Here is a 13,618-nt window from a genome sequence, read left to right as displayed (position 1 = left end):
GAGAGATTTGGTTCGCCCTCTCATACCAATCTTATCGGTGGCGCCGTTCGCGGTGAGATGACTACCAAATACAATCTCTTCAACAACCAAAATGCCACGTCACTAGCTGATGAATTAATTTCATGAAACATGGAATAAGTTTTTTTTTTGTTTTTTGTTTTTTTTGTTTTTGTTTTTGTTTTTTTTTTTTTTTTTTTAAACTAAAACTAGAGAGATTTCATTAAACTAAAACATGGAATAAGAAATGTTACATTTATCACTCTTCCAAAATATTGAATCCCAATTCTAAGGGCAATGTTACATTTATCATAAATTTATAGATAACATTCTATTTTAATTTTTTTTTTTTGCACATTTTGATTGCATATTTAGGAGAGCAAAACTTAATTTGAAGAAATATGTGCGCATATTGCTAAAAGGAATCACAAATTGCTTTAAATTGAAGTGAAAATCTAAATTTTCAATTTTACCCTTCATTTTAATACCAACTTAACACCAAAGCTAACGGATGACCATTTTGACTTAAAATTCAAAAGTCGGATGACCACTTTTGGTAAATTAAAAGTCAAGGGACCAATTTGAGTAAAGGCCATAGCCGGAGGATCATTTTAAAAATTAACTCATATATAAATTATAGGAATAAGGGTCAAATATGCCACTGAACTGCACACCAAGTTGCAATTAGGCCATCGAACTCAAAAAAAGTACAATTGAGTCCCTGAACTACACAAATTCATACAGTTAGGTCTAAAATGACCTGTTTACCTAATACTTTGCTGACGTGGAGGTTGTGGATTTTAAAATTAATTTAAAAAAAAAGAAAAAGAAATCGTCTCCGGCCGTCCTTCGTCTCCATGGCTGGAGACGAAGTTCTTCGTCTCCTGCCATGGAGACGAAAGACGGCTTTCTGTGTTTTTTTTTTTAATTAATTTTTTGTTTAAAATTATTTTTAAAATTCGCAACCTACATAGCAGGTAAACAGGTCATTTTATACCTAATTGCATAAATTTATGTAGTTAAGAGATCTAATTGCATCTTTTTTGAGTTCGATGGCTTAATTGTAGTTTGATGTGCAGTTCAGTGGCCTATTTGACCCTTATTCCTAATTTATAAATGTTAGTTAGATTTTTAGTTGAGATAATTTTTTTTTTATTTGACATTATAGAAAGACGTATTTATACAAAAGATCATGGTTTGATGCGTGTTGAACTTACGGTCACTATACGAAGGTGTGTACTAGATAAATTTCGTTCATGTATAATAGTTCGCAAACCACACATGAATAATAAATCGTGCTAAGAAGACTCTATGTGATAGGTTCGATCGAGAGAGTGTTGGCAAGAATCGAACTCATGTTCAAATACGAGAATCATAATACTTTACCCACTTGTTACCCTTTTCTATAATTGATGTGATACATTTTATAATTTGACAAAATTGAATTTATTCATTAACTTTTTTCAAATTACAAAATTACCTCATCTCTTATTATTTTTAGATTTTTAGTATCCACTATTATTATGATTGAGAAATCAACATTGTAGAATTTCTCATAAATTATTATGTGAAAAAGAAATTTAAAAAATAAAAAAAGAACACCATAAATCTTAATACAAACTCCTATCCGAAATTGTGAGCGTGGGGCACATATGGTCATATCCATCATTGTATGTACACCGTTCATAAATAATAATTAAAATAATAAAAAATTACACTTTTCGTCTCTAAGTTATATGGTAATTTAGAATTCGTCATTAAGTGTTGGTCATACTCATTTTTCGTTCCTAATTTATTATTGGCGTTGCACTTTTCATCATTTTACTAATAAAACATTAGGGATAAAATTTACAATCTAAGTATAACTCAGAAACAAAAGTGAGCACGAAAAGTGTACCGCCGCTCCAATAGTAACTTAGAAACGAAAAATGAGCATGACTAACACTTAAAAACGAATTCTATAATTACCATATAACTTAAAGATGAAAAGAGCAATTTTTCATTAAAATAATTCCGACAATTGTTTTTGTTAACACTTTAAATAAAATACAATCCGCCGATTTAAAAAAAAAAATGGTTATCATGATGACAAGATTCAAAGTCTGTTTGGTAGAGGGTTAGGAACTTAGGATTGACTTTTACACTGAATAATAATTCTAAAATCCTAAGCTTAATTCACTTGATGTCAAGATTGAATGCTTTCAAATTTCACTAGAAACATAAATAAGAAAAATGCCAAAGATGATGAAGGTGTGAATTTGATATTTTTTATGTGTATGAAGACTTATTTTGACCGATGAATTGATTGTGCAACTTGTAATTTATCTATATGACTCTAAGAATAAAAATATTTTATTACTATATTATCATATTTACAATTGTATTCAACATTATTTTCTTTACATTCTTGTCGTTTCAATTCACTTTCAAAATATAATATTATAATAATATTATTATTATTTAAAATTATTACAAAAGAAAACAAAGTCAACAAAAGTTTGCCAAATCAGTTTTGAAAGCCTTGCTAAAGTTGCAAGTGCTCTCATTAGGAGGCAAAACAAATAATAATAATAATAATAATAATGAATAATTTTCACTGAAAGTTTCTAATATATATATATATATATATATATATATATATATGTATATATATATATATATGTATATATATATATATATATTTATATATTTATTTATTATATTTATTTATATTTTAATTTCTACTGGCAAATTATTGTGTGAACGATGATCCACATAATTGTATGGATCATGAGTATCAAATACATTTTTAATATATTAAAAATAAATTATTTTTATATTGAAAGTACCTTACATACATATATAATGTACCCTTAGTATATTTAAAATATACTTTTTATTGCATGTAACCCCAAAGTTCATAAGTTTGAAATTCATATATGGCATAGCTAGGCAGCCTAATATTTAAGATTGTTGATGTATATATTGAGGACTACGGAGACAAAGATGCGTTATTCGTGGATTAATCGGATACTATCCAACAACACTCTCCAACTTAATTGACGTGAAGTAGGCTTAGTAACATTAAGATATATTATCGAATTATTAGTTCTCAACTTTTATTGATTACACACTTAATTCGATAGTATTTGGAAGAAAAAATCAATGTTCGAACTAAGATTGTGATTTTGGTCTTTAAAGGTCAATTGTATGTTGCTACATCTAGAGTTAGAAATCTCAAAAGTCTAAAAATTTTGATCCGTGGTGACTCTAAAATTGTAATTCAATTACTATTGTAGTTTACTAAGTTCTTAAAAATTTGTAATATTAAATACTATGTACTAAATTTTTAATATACTTTAAGATTTGTAGTAATCACCCACCTTAAATATTATTTTAATTGTAAGTATCTTTATGTTCATAATTTTATCATAGAAATTTACACATAATAATTATTAAATAACAAAAATTTTATATGTGAATAAACCTCATATAGGTATATTTTTATAACATATTTTCCGTGCATCGTACGGAACAAATACTAGTAATAATAAAGAATAAAATAAAATATCTTGCATTTGCCATGTTAGAATGCCATCCGTCCCCCTCCTTTCAAAGATGTAATGTGACGACACATTTGTTACCATCATTTCGAATAGGTGGTGAGGATCAAACTCCGATGGTGGGGATACTACCTTGTAAAGAATCATTAGTATTTAAAAAAAAAAATCATTACAAGGCAGCATAGAAATAAAAAAACCAAACACAATAACTCCTTATTTTGTATTGTATTTGGTGCATGGCTATCAAATTTTTGTCACATTTAATTCTTTTGATTAATTTTTTTGCCAACTCTATATAAATTTCATCAACACCAATCACGATATCACTATGTTCAATTGTGTGAATTACATGCTACTCAAATTCAAATAACAATCAAGTAAATAACATGATTTTCATGCGAGGGATTATTGTTATGGTAGGCTTAAAAATTAATTGGAATGACAAAATGTGTCAAGAATTTGATAGCCAAGTACCAAATGTAAAAAAAAACAAAAATAAAAATAAAAATAAAGAAGAAGAAGAAGAAGAAGAAGAAAATAGCGAATGACCAAATGTGAAAGATGTACTATACAATAATCAGGGGACCAAAAATAGAAATATATAACTACTGAAATACTCGTGATCATTTACAAAAGAAATATCCAATTTGTTTTATATTTTCTCAAACAATTTTAGCCCAAAGAATCTAAGCTTTCACCACCGGAGTTTGAACCTATGACTATCTATTTAGAAGGGTAACTGTGTTGTCAACACACTACATGGTAGTTGGCAATTTTCAAATATATATAAATATTAATTATTGGTTAGTTTCTTTTTGAGAAATGCATTTTTAATTTCCTTTTAAATAAGTAAATGATCATGAACATTTTTATTGAGTTTTCATACGTTTTTTGGGGTGAAATGTCTCCTAAATAGAGAAACACTCACCCGTTTCCATGCATCATAGATATATTGTAATCTCCTTTTAAAAAAAGTTATTTATATAATTTGGAATTGATAGACCACTCCCAATTATATAGTTTAAACATTTGGTCCTCATAGGATAATTTGATTCTCTAGACTCATCTTCTTTGGCGTTGTTTGGTTACAGCTATTATTGGACTTTATCCAATGTCGTGTTGATGAATTTTTAACTCTTTCTGTGACTAAAGGTAAAGCCACGCCAAAAATAATAAAAAGGGAGGAAAAAGAATTTGGACCAAGTATATATAGTATTGATTTTTCCATTTATCTCCTTGAGAGAACAACCAAACAAATTAGACACCAATAATTATTGTGGGCACAATTTTCATTAGACTGATATATATAGATTTCCAGACTGTTACTTGACTATTGATTTTGTTTTAAATTTAATTAAATATCAATTTAGTAAACATTAAATTCAAGAGTAATAATGTAAAAATTTGGTTCTTCACGTTCTCACTAATGGTGAATCCAATATATTAAGTTTATGAATCCAATTTTTCCATATCAACAAATCAATTTTTATATTATTATTCTTAAATTTAATGAGTTAATACCCAAAATAGTTATCGACTACGATAATTTTTTTTCGATTTCGCCCTAAATGACTTTTGTGACCCAATGTAGTCCAAGACTTGTGTGTTTTTGCTCAATGTAGTCATTTGTTTGTTATTCCGTCCAATTGGTGTTAAATAGATGGACAATTTGGTAATTGCAATACTTGCCTCTCATTTACCCTCTTAGACTAACATGGAAAACCCTATCTTTTGCAAAGGATTAACATTTGTTAATAGAGAATAATTTAAAGAAGCTATAGAGAATTATGACATTGAGAATGAGAAAGATTTGAAATTTGAAAAGAATGATAAATTAAGAGTGACAAATTGAAGAGGGTGAAAGATGGTAAATTAGAGGCAAATATTGGAATTAATTGCATCTCTATTTAACATTAATTGGATGAAATAATAAACGGAGGATTACATTGAGCAAAAATTCACAAGTCTAGGACTAAATTAGGTCACAAAAGTCGTTTAGGACGAAATCAAGAAAAACCACCATAGTCAATGATCATTTTGAGTATTAACTCTAAATTTAATGTTTACTAAATGAACATTTAATATGTTGGGTTCACCATTAGTGGTAACGTGAAAGTCAATAGTCAAGAGAGCATTTATGGTCCAATTGAAAGTCGATGATAAAAATTGGTAAAGGGAAAATTACACTTTTAGTCCTATAACTATAGAGGTCTTGTTAATTTTAGTACTTGATTTTAAAAACTAACAATTTAGTCATATAATTATGCAATTTTTCACACATTTGGTCCTCACGGCCAAAACACCGGCCAGATGTTGCCGGAAAATTGTAAACCATTTATAATTATTTAATCATGAGGGCAAATAGGTCATTTCAAGCCATTTCTTCTTCTTCCTTCTTCTTTGTTTGTTTAATTCGTTCCTTTTGCAGTCGTTCTTCCTAACCCCCTCCTCCTCTTTGAAATATGACGGGTTCATCTATATATGCACTATCAGTATTAGTGTCCAGTGAACATCTAGGATGTAACATTCTGAGCCTACTTGTCTCCTTCCTTTATTGAGATGAAAACCTTCATACTTCTAACCACTCTCAGAATTAAAAACTTGAATTTGTTAATATTTTGTTTGACAAGGTGTAAATACAGTGCGAGTAAAAGTGTTGGAATTTTAGTATTTTCATGGCCTTTATCTTAACGGATGACTTCCATTATATCCATCACTACTGGAAATTAATGAATTTCCGACAACCTTAAAATGATCTTAAATCAAGTTGAAAGTAAAATGTGGTCGGAAATAGCAACAAGGGTTTTTCCGGATACCAAAAGTGGTCAGAACAAGGCTTTCGACTTGATTTAAGATAACTTTCAGGTGGTCGGAAATTTCAGAATTTCCAGTACATAAAGCTGTTAAAACGGCCCAGCCCGGCCCATATGGGCTGGCCCGCCTCGGGTTCGACTAGAAACGGGACGGGACGGGCCGACCCGTTTTCCCATGGATTGGGATTTTCCCAACCCAACCCGTATAGGACGGGCTAACGGGCAACGGGCCAGCCCGTTTATTCTAATTTTTTTTTTATTTTTTTTATTCACATGATTAAAATATTTGTTGTTGTATTGCTTAAAAATTGAACCCATAACCTCTAAGTTAGTAGCCATAATTATTTCCAATCAACCACATTAACCACGGTGGAAAAATATGTATATTTATATATATACAAATATGTATATACACATATAAAATTAGATTTTAGTTTTTTAATATGTAATTATAATTTATTTAATTTATATTTAATACTAATATATTTTACATGTAATATTTTTTATTTTGTAATTATAATATGTACTATTAAGTTATAAAGTATAAAATTTATAATTTATTACTTTATGTAATTTATATAATAAATAAACTTTAAATTAATATTTATATAAAGATACAATTAATTGTATTAATTAATACTTGTAATAAATGTAATATAAATCAATTATATATTTAATAATGCTTGTGAATGAAGTAAATAGATATATAATTATATTAAAATGTTTGATATGTGTTTTTAGCATAATTGGTTTTAATAGTATAATTTGATACCTTAAGTAAAAGGTTAAGGGTTCAAGTCATGTTAGCAACAATATTTTTAAATATTAATAAAATATCCAATTATACAACACATTTGGTGGTGGGGATGGGTGGGGATACGGGTTATACGGGCCGGCCCGTGTAACCCACAGGCCAACCCGTATAACCCGTATACCCCACGGGTTACACGGGTCGGGTTGGAAACGGGACGGCCTGGAAATCCTCCAACCCAGCCCGTGTAATATACGGGTTAAACGGGTCCAACCCGACGGGTTAGGCCCGTTTTGACAGCTCTAAGGACAATGCCTTTCTCAATGAGCTTGAGTTTTTGTCAAGGCTCCATCACAAGAACCTAGTGAGGCTATTGGGCTATTGTGAGGATAACAATGAGAGATTGCTTGTTTTTTAGTACATGGAAAATGGCACACTTCATGTTCAATTCCATAGGTTTGAAAGCTCACAGCTCATGTCGTGGACCGCACGGATTCGCGTCGCCTTAGATGCAGCCTGAGGGATTGAGTACCTCCACGAGTATGCTGTGGCGCAAGTCATCCACCGCGACATCAAGTCATACAACATATTGCTGGACAACACTTGGACTGCAAAGGTGTCCGACTTTGGGTTGTCCTTAATGGGACCTCAAGATGATAGGTCTCACCTTTCATTACAAGAAGCGAGTACTATGGGGTACTTGGATCCAGAGTATTATATGGTGCAAGTATTAACTACCAAGAGCGATGTGTACAGTTTTGGAGTAGTACTCCTCGAGCTGCTATTGGGAAAGAAAGCCATTCATAACAGTGAAGACGGGGAGGCAAGGAATGTGGTGAATTATGCTGTTCCGTACATACAGCAAGATAATATTGCTAGGATTTTAGATCGTCGAGTTCCTCCTTCGACACTATTCGAGATTGATGCAATCACCTACATAGGTTACCTAGCAGTAGATTATGTGAAGCAACATTGCAGAGATAGGCCGTCAATGACTGAAATCTTAAATAAGTTGGAAAGAGCCTTAACAGTTGATAAGCTTGCAACTCAGGTATTATTTTTTCTCCCATTGATTTAACAAGTTTTCAATAAGAACAAGTTGAAGAGAGTGTTGATAGGTTGAAAGAGATTAGCAGTGGTTAGTTGTTATGTGAGGAAACTCCATTCTATCTTGTTGCAGGATATTGAAAGGGAGAAGCCCGGTGATGAAGTTGCAGAGATTAAGGAATCAATGAAGTATGGTCGTCGTTGGAGTGTGAGTGATGCTAGTATAAGCAAATACCAAGCCTTCGCTCAAACACTGCAACAATCTAAATTCCGCTTTGCTGAGGCAGGAACTAGCGGTACCTCCTCTGGATCCGACCTATTTCCAACCCCTACTGCAACAGCTAATGAAGACACCTTTGCTCAAATACTGCAATGTGGGTGGAAATGGTTTCCTCCGTGCTCATACCTTTTCATTTTCTTCACCCATTTCCGTTATGGAATGTTGGAGATTTTCAGTAAACGGGACTGAGATGGCGTTCAAGAGAATCTACAACGGCTAGAAATTGGCTGATCTTGCTTCCGGGAATCCCACATTTGTGGAATTGTGGAGAATTCCGGGGGCCTTCAGTGCTTGCAATGGCTGGAGTTTCGCCAGTCCAACCAGATTTCTCTAACCACGAATCTCGCATTGGGTCAAGATTTTGTTTGCGGGTTGCGCGATTCAGGCAAAGTTCAGTGCCTGGGGAGTGATTCAAATGTCATCGATCATGCCCCCAACAAGACTTAAAATGATTTGGCCGCAAGTTCGCGCTACGCGTGCGCTATTTCGCAGATGGGGCAGTTGGATTGCTGGGGAGATATGGCCAAAGAAAAGCCGGAGGGCGAATTTGTGGGTCTTGCCTTGGGAGAGCACAGGGGATGCGCTATAAGACGGTCTAACAGAATCGTAGTTTGTTGGGGAGAAAATGATTTTAGCATCCCACGAGGGTTGGAGGGCAGGCATTTCTTGGCATTGGCGGAAAGAGAAGCAATGTTTTGCGGAGTGCTAGAGGAGAATGCAATGTTGTATTGTTGGGGAAATGCCCTTTTGGATTTTAATCTTAAGGTTTTCGACAAAGTAGTTCCTGGGTTGTGCACAAGTTCTTGTCTTTGCAGTAATAGACCTTTCTACGGTTGCGGTCAAAATGAAAAATATGTGCGCCGTGTATTCTTGGAACTCCTACTCAGAATACACTTTCAAAACCGCCACCGTCTCCGGCCAGTGGAAAACGCAGTCATTGGGATGCAATGTTTCTTTGATAGTTGTATTAGCCCTTATATGTTACCTATTTCCTAGGTACTGCACCATTACAGGAGGCTCAAGAATCCATTTTCCCTGCTGGTTAGACGAGGAAGAAGTAGAGGTGGTCTTGGAAGAAAGGCCCAGCCAATTGGTAAGTATGGTAAATGTTGGGATTTTAGAAGAGTTTTCTTTACAAGTGTTGCAACAAGTGACAAATAATTTTTCTGAGGAGCATAGAATTGGTAAAGGTAGTTTTGGGTCAGTGTACCATGCGACATTGGAAGATGGGCGGAGAGTGGCCATCAAGAGGGCTGAGTTTAACGGCGGCATAAGATACCGACAGGAGGACAAGGACAATTAAAGCTGTCAAAACGGCCCAGCCCGGCCCATATGAGCTGGCCCGTCTCGGGTTCGACTGGAAACGGGACGGGACGGGCCGAACCGTTTTCCCACGGGTTGGGATTTTCCTAACCCAACCCGTATAGGACGGGCTAACGGGCTCTATTTTTTTCATATTTTTTATTTACTTGATTAAAATATTTATTGTTGTATTGCTTAAAAATTAAACCCATAACCTCTAAGTTAGTAACCATGATTATTTCCAATCAACCACATTAACCACGGTGGACAAATATGTATATTTATATATATACAAATATGTATATACACATATAAAATTAGATTTTAATTTTTAATATGTAATTATAATTTATTTAATTTATATTTAATACTAATATATTTTACATGTAATATTTTTTATTTTGTAATTATAATATGTACTATTAAGTTATAAAGTCTATAAAATATATAATTTATTACTTTATGTAATTTATATAATAAATAAACTTTAAATTAATATTTATATAAAGATTCAATTAATTGTATTAATTAATACTTGTAATAAATGTAATATAAATCAATTATATATTTAATAATGCTTGTGAATGAAGTAAATAGATATATAATTACATTAAAATGTTTAACATGTGTTTTTAGCATAATTGGTTTTAATAGTAATAATTTGATAGCTTAAGTAAAAGGTTAAGGGTTCAAGTCTTGTTAGCAACAATATTTTTAAATATTAATAAAATATCCAATTATACAACACATTTGGTGGTGGGGATGGGTGGGGATAGGGGTTATATGGGCCGGCCCGTGTAACCCACGGGCCAACCCGTATAACCCGTATCCCCCACGGGTTACACGGGCCGGGTTGGAAACGGGACGGGCTGGAAATCCTCCAACCCAGCCCGTGTAATATACGGGTTAAACGGGTCCAACCTGACGGGTTGGGCCCGTTTTGACAACTCTAAGGACAATGTCTTCCTCAATGAGCTTGAGTTTTTTTCAAGGCTCCATCACAAGAACCTAGTGAGGCTATTGGGCTATTGTGAGGATAACAATGAGAGATTGCTTGTTTTTTAGTACATGGAAAATGGCACACTTCATGTTCAATTCCATAGGTTTGAAAGCTCACAGCTCATGTCGTGGACCGCACGGATTCGCGTCGCCTTAGATGCAGCCTGAGGGATTGAGTACCTCCACGAGTATGTTGTGCCGCAAGTCATCCACCGCGACATCAAGTCATACAACATATTGCTGGACAACACTTGGACTGCAAAGGTGTCCGACTTTGGGTTGTCCTTAATGGGACCTCAAGATGATAGGTCTCACCTTTCATTACACGAAGCGAGTACTATGGGGTACTTGGATCCAGGGTATTATATGGTGCAAGTATTAACTACCAAGAGCGATGTGTACAGTTTTGGAGTAGTACTCCTCGAGCTGCTATTGGGAAAGAAAGCCATTCATAACAGTGAAGACGGGGAGGCAAGGAATGTGGTGAATTATGCTGTTTCGTACATACAGCAAGATAATATTGCTACGATTTTAGACCGTCGAGTTCCTCCTTCGACACCATTCGAGATTGATGCAATCACCTACATAGGTTACCTAGCAGTAGATTATGTGAAGCAACATTGCAGAGATAGGCCGTCAATGACTGAAATCTTAAATAAGTTAGAAAGAGCCTTAACAGTTGATGAGCTTGCAACTCAGGTATTATTTTTTCTCCCATTGATTTAACAAGTTTTCAATAAGAACAAGTTGAAGAGAGTGTTGATAGGTTGAAAGAGATTAGCAGTGGTTAGTTGTTATGTGAGGAAACTCCATTCTATCTTGTTGCAGGATATTGAAAGGAAGAAGCCCGATGATGAAGTTGCAGAGATTAATGAATCAATGAAGTATGGTCGTCGTTGGAGTGTGAGTGATGCTAGTATAAGCAAATACCAAGCCTTTGCTCAAACACTGCAACAATCTAAATTCCGCTTTGCTGAGGCAGGAACTAGCGGTACCTCCTCTGGATCCAACTTATTTCCAACCCCTACTGCAACAGCTAATGAAGACACCTTTGCTCAAATACTGCAATGTGGGTGGAAATGGTTTCCTCTGTGCTCATACCTTTTCATTTTCTTCACCCTTTTCCGTTATGGAATGTTGGAGATTTTCAGTAAACGGGACTGAGATGGCATACAGGAGAATCTACAACGGCCCAAAATTGGCTGATCTTGGTTCTGGGAATCCCACATTTGTGGAATTGTGGAGAATTCCGGGAACCTTCAGTGCTTGCAATGGCTGGAGTTTCGCCAGTCCAACCAGATTTCTCCCACCACGAATCTCGCATTGGGTCAAGGTTTTGTTTACAGGTTGCGCGATTCAGGCAAAGTTCAGTGCCTGGGGAGTGATTCAAATGTCACGCATCATGCCCCCAACGGGACTTATGATGATTTGGTCGCAGGTTCGCGCTACGCGTGCGCTATTTCGCAAAAGGGGCGGTTGGATTGCTCGGGAGATATGGCCGAAGAAAAGCTGGAGGGCAAATTTGTGGGTCTTGCCTTGGGAGAGCACAGGGGATGCGCCATAAGACGGTCTAACAGAACCGTAGTTTGTTGGGGAGAAAATGATTTTAGCATCCCTCGAGGGTTGGAGGGCAGGCATTTCTTGGCATTGGCGGAAAGAGAAACAATGTTTTGCGGAGTGCTAGAGGAGAATGCAACATTGTATTGTTGGTGAAATGCCCTTTTGGATTTTAATCCTATGGTTTTCGACAAAGTAATTCATGGGCTGTGCACAAGTTCTTGTCTTTGCAGTAATATACCTTTCTACGGTTGCGGCCAAAATGAAAAAATATGTGCGCCATGTATTCTTGGAACTCCTACTCAGAATACACCTTCAAACCGCCACCGTCTCCGGCCAGTGTAAAACGCAGTCATTGGGATGCAATGTTTCTTTGATAGTTGTATTAGCCCTTATATGTTACCTATTTCCTAGGTACTGCACCATTACAGGAGGCTCAAGAATCCATTTTCCCTGCTGGTTAGACGAGGAAGAAGCAGAGGCGGTCTTGGAAGAAAGGCCTAGCCAATTGGTAAGTATGGTAAATGTTGGGATTTTAGAAGAGTTTTCTTTACAAGTGTTGCAACAAGTGACAAATAATTTTTCTGAGGAGCATAGAATTGGTAAAGGTAGTTTTGGGTCAGTGTACCATACGACATTGGAAGATGGGCGGAGAGTGGCCATCAAGAGGGCTGAGTTTGACGGCGGCATAAGATACCGGCAGGAGGACAAGGACAATTAAAGCTGTCAAAACGGCCCAGCCCGGCCCATATGAGCTGGCCCATCTCGGGTTCGACTGGAAACGGGACGGGACGGGCCGAACCGTTTTCCCACGGGTTGGGATTTTCCTAACCCAACCCGTATAGGATGGGCTAACGGGCTCTATTTTTTTTATTTTTTTTTATATATTTTTTATTTACATGATTAAAATATTTATTGTTGTATTGCTTAAAAATTAAACCCATAACCTCTAAGTTAGTAGCCATGATTATTTCCAATCAACCACATTAACCACGGTGGACAAATATGTATATTTATATATATACAAATATGTATATACACATATAAAATTAGATTTTAATTTTTAATATGTAATTATAATTTATTTAATTTATATTTAATACTAATATATTTTACATGTAATATTTTTTATTTTGTAATTATAATATGTACTATTAAGTTATAAAGTCTATAAAATATATAATTTATTACTTTATGTAATTTATATAATAAATAAACTTTAAATTAATATTTATATAAAGATTCAATTAATTGTATTAATTAATACTTGTAATAAATGTAATATAAATCAATTATATATTTAATAATGCTTGTAAATGAAGTAAATAGA

The 13,618-nt window shown here is 34.4% G+C and overlaps 1 pseudogene; it reads left to right on the top strand.

Annotated features, from left to right (window-relative positions):
- Positions 1-7,743: 7,743 nt before the first annotated feature.
- LOC109178734 lies at positions 7,744-11,895 on the top strand (annotated as a pseudogene).
- Positions 11,896-13,618: the final 1,723 nt, after the last annotated feature.

Source organism: Ipomoea nil, unplaced genomic scaffold (genome assembly GCF_001879475.1).
Source record: "Ipomoea nil cultivar Tokyo-kokei standard unplaced genomic scaffold, Asagao_1.1 scaffold0869, whole genome shotgun sequence".
Lineage (NCBI taxonomy): Eukaryota > Viridiplantae > Streptophyta > Magnoliopsida > Solanales > Convolvulaceae > Ipomoea > Ipomoea nil.
Note: the sequence above shows the minus strand (reverse complement) of the source record. Positions and strands in the feature narration are given on the sequence as shown.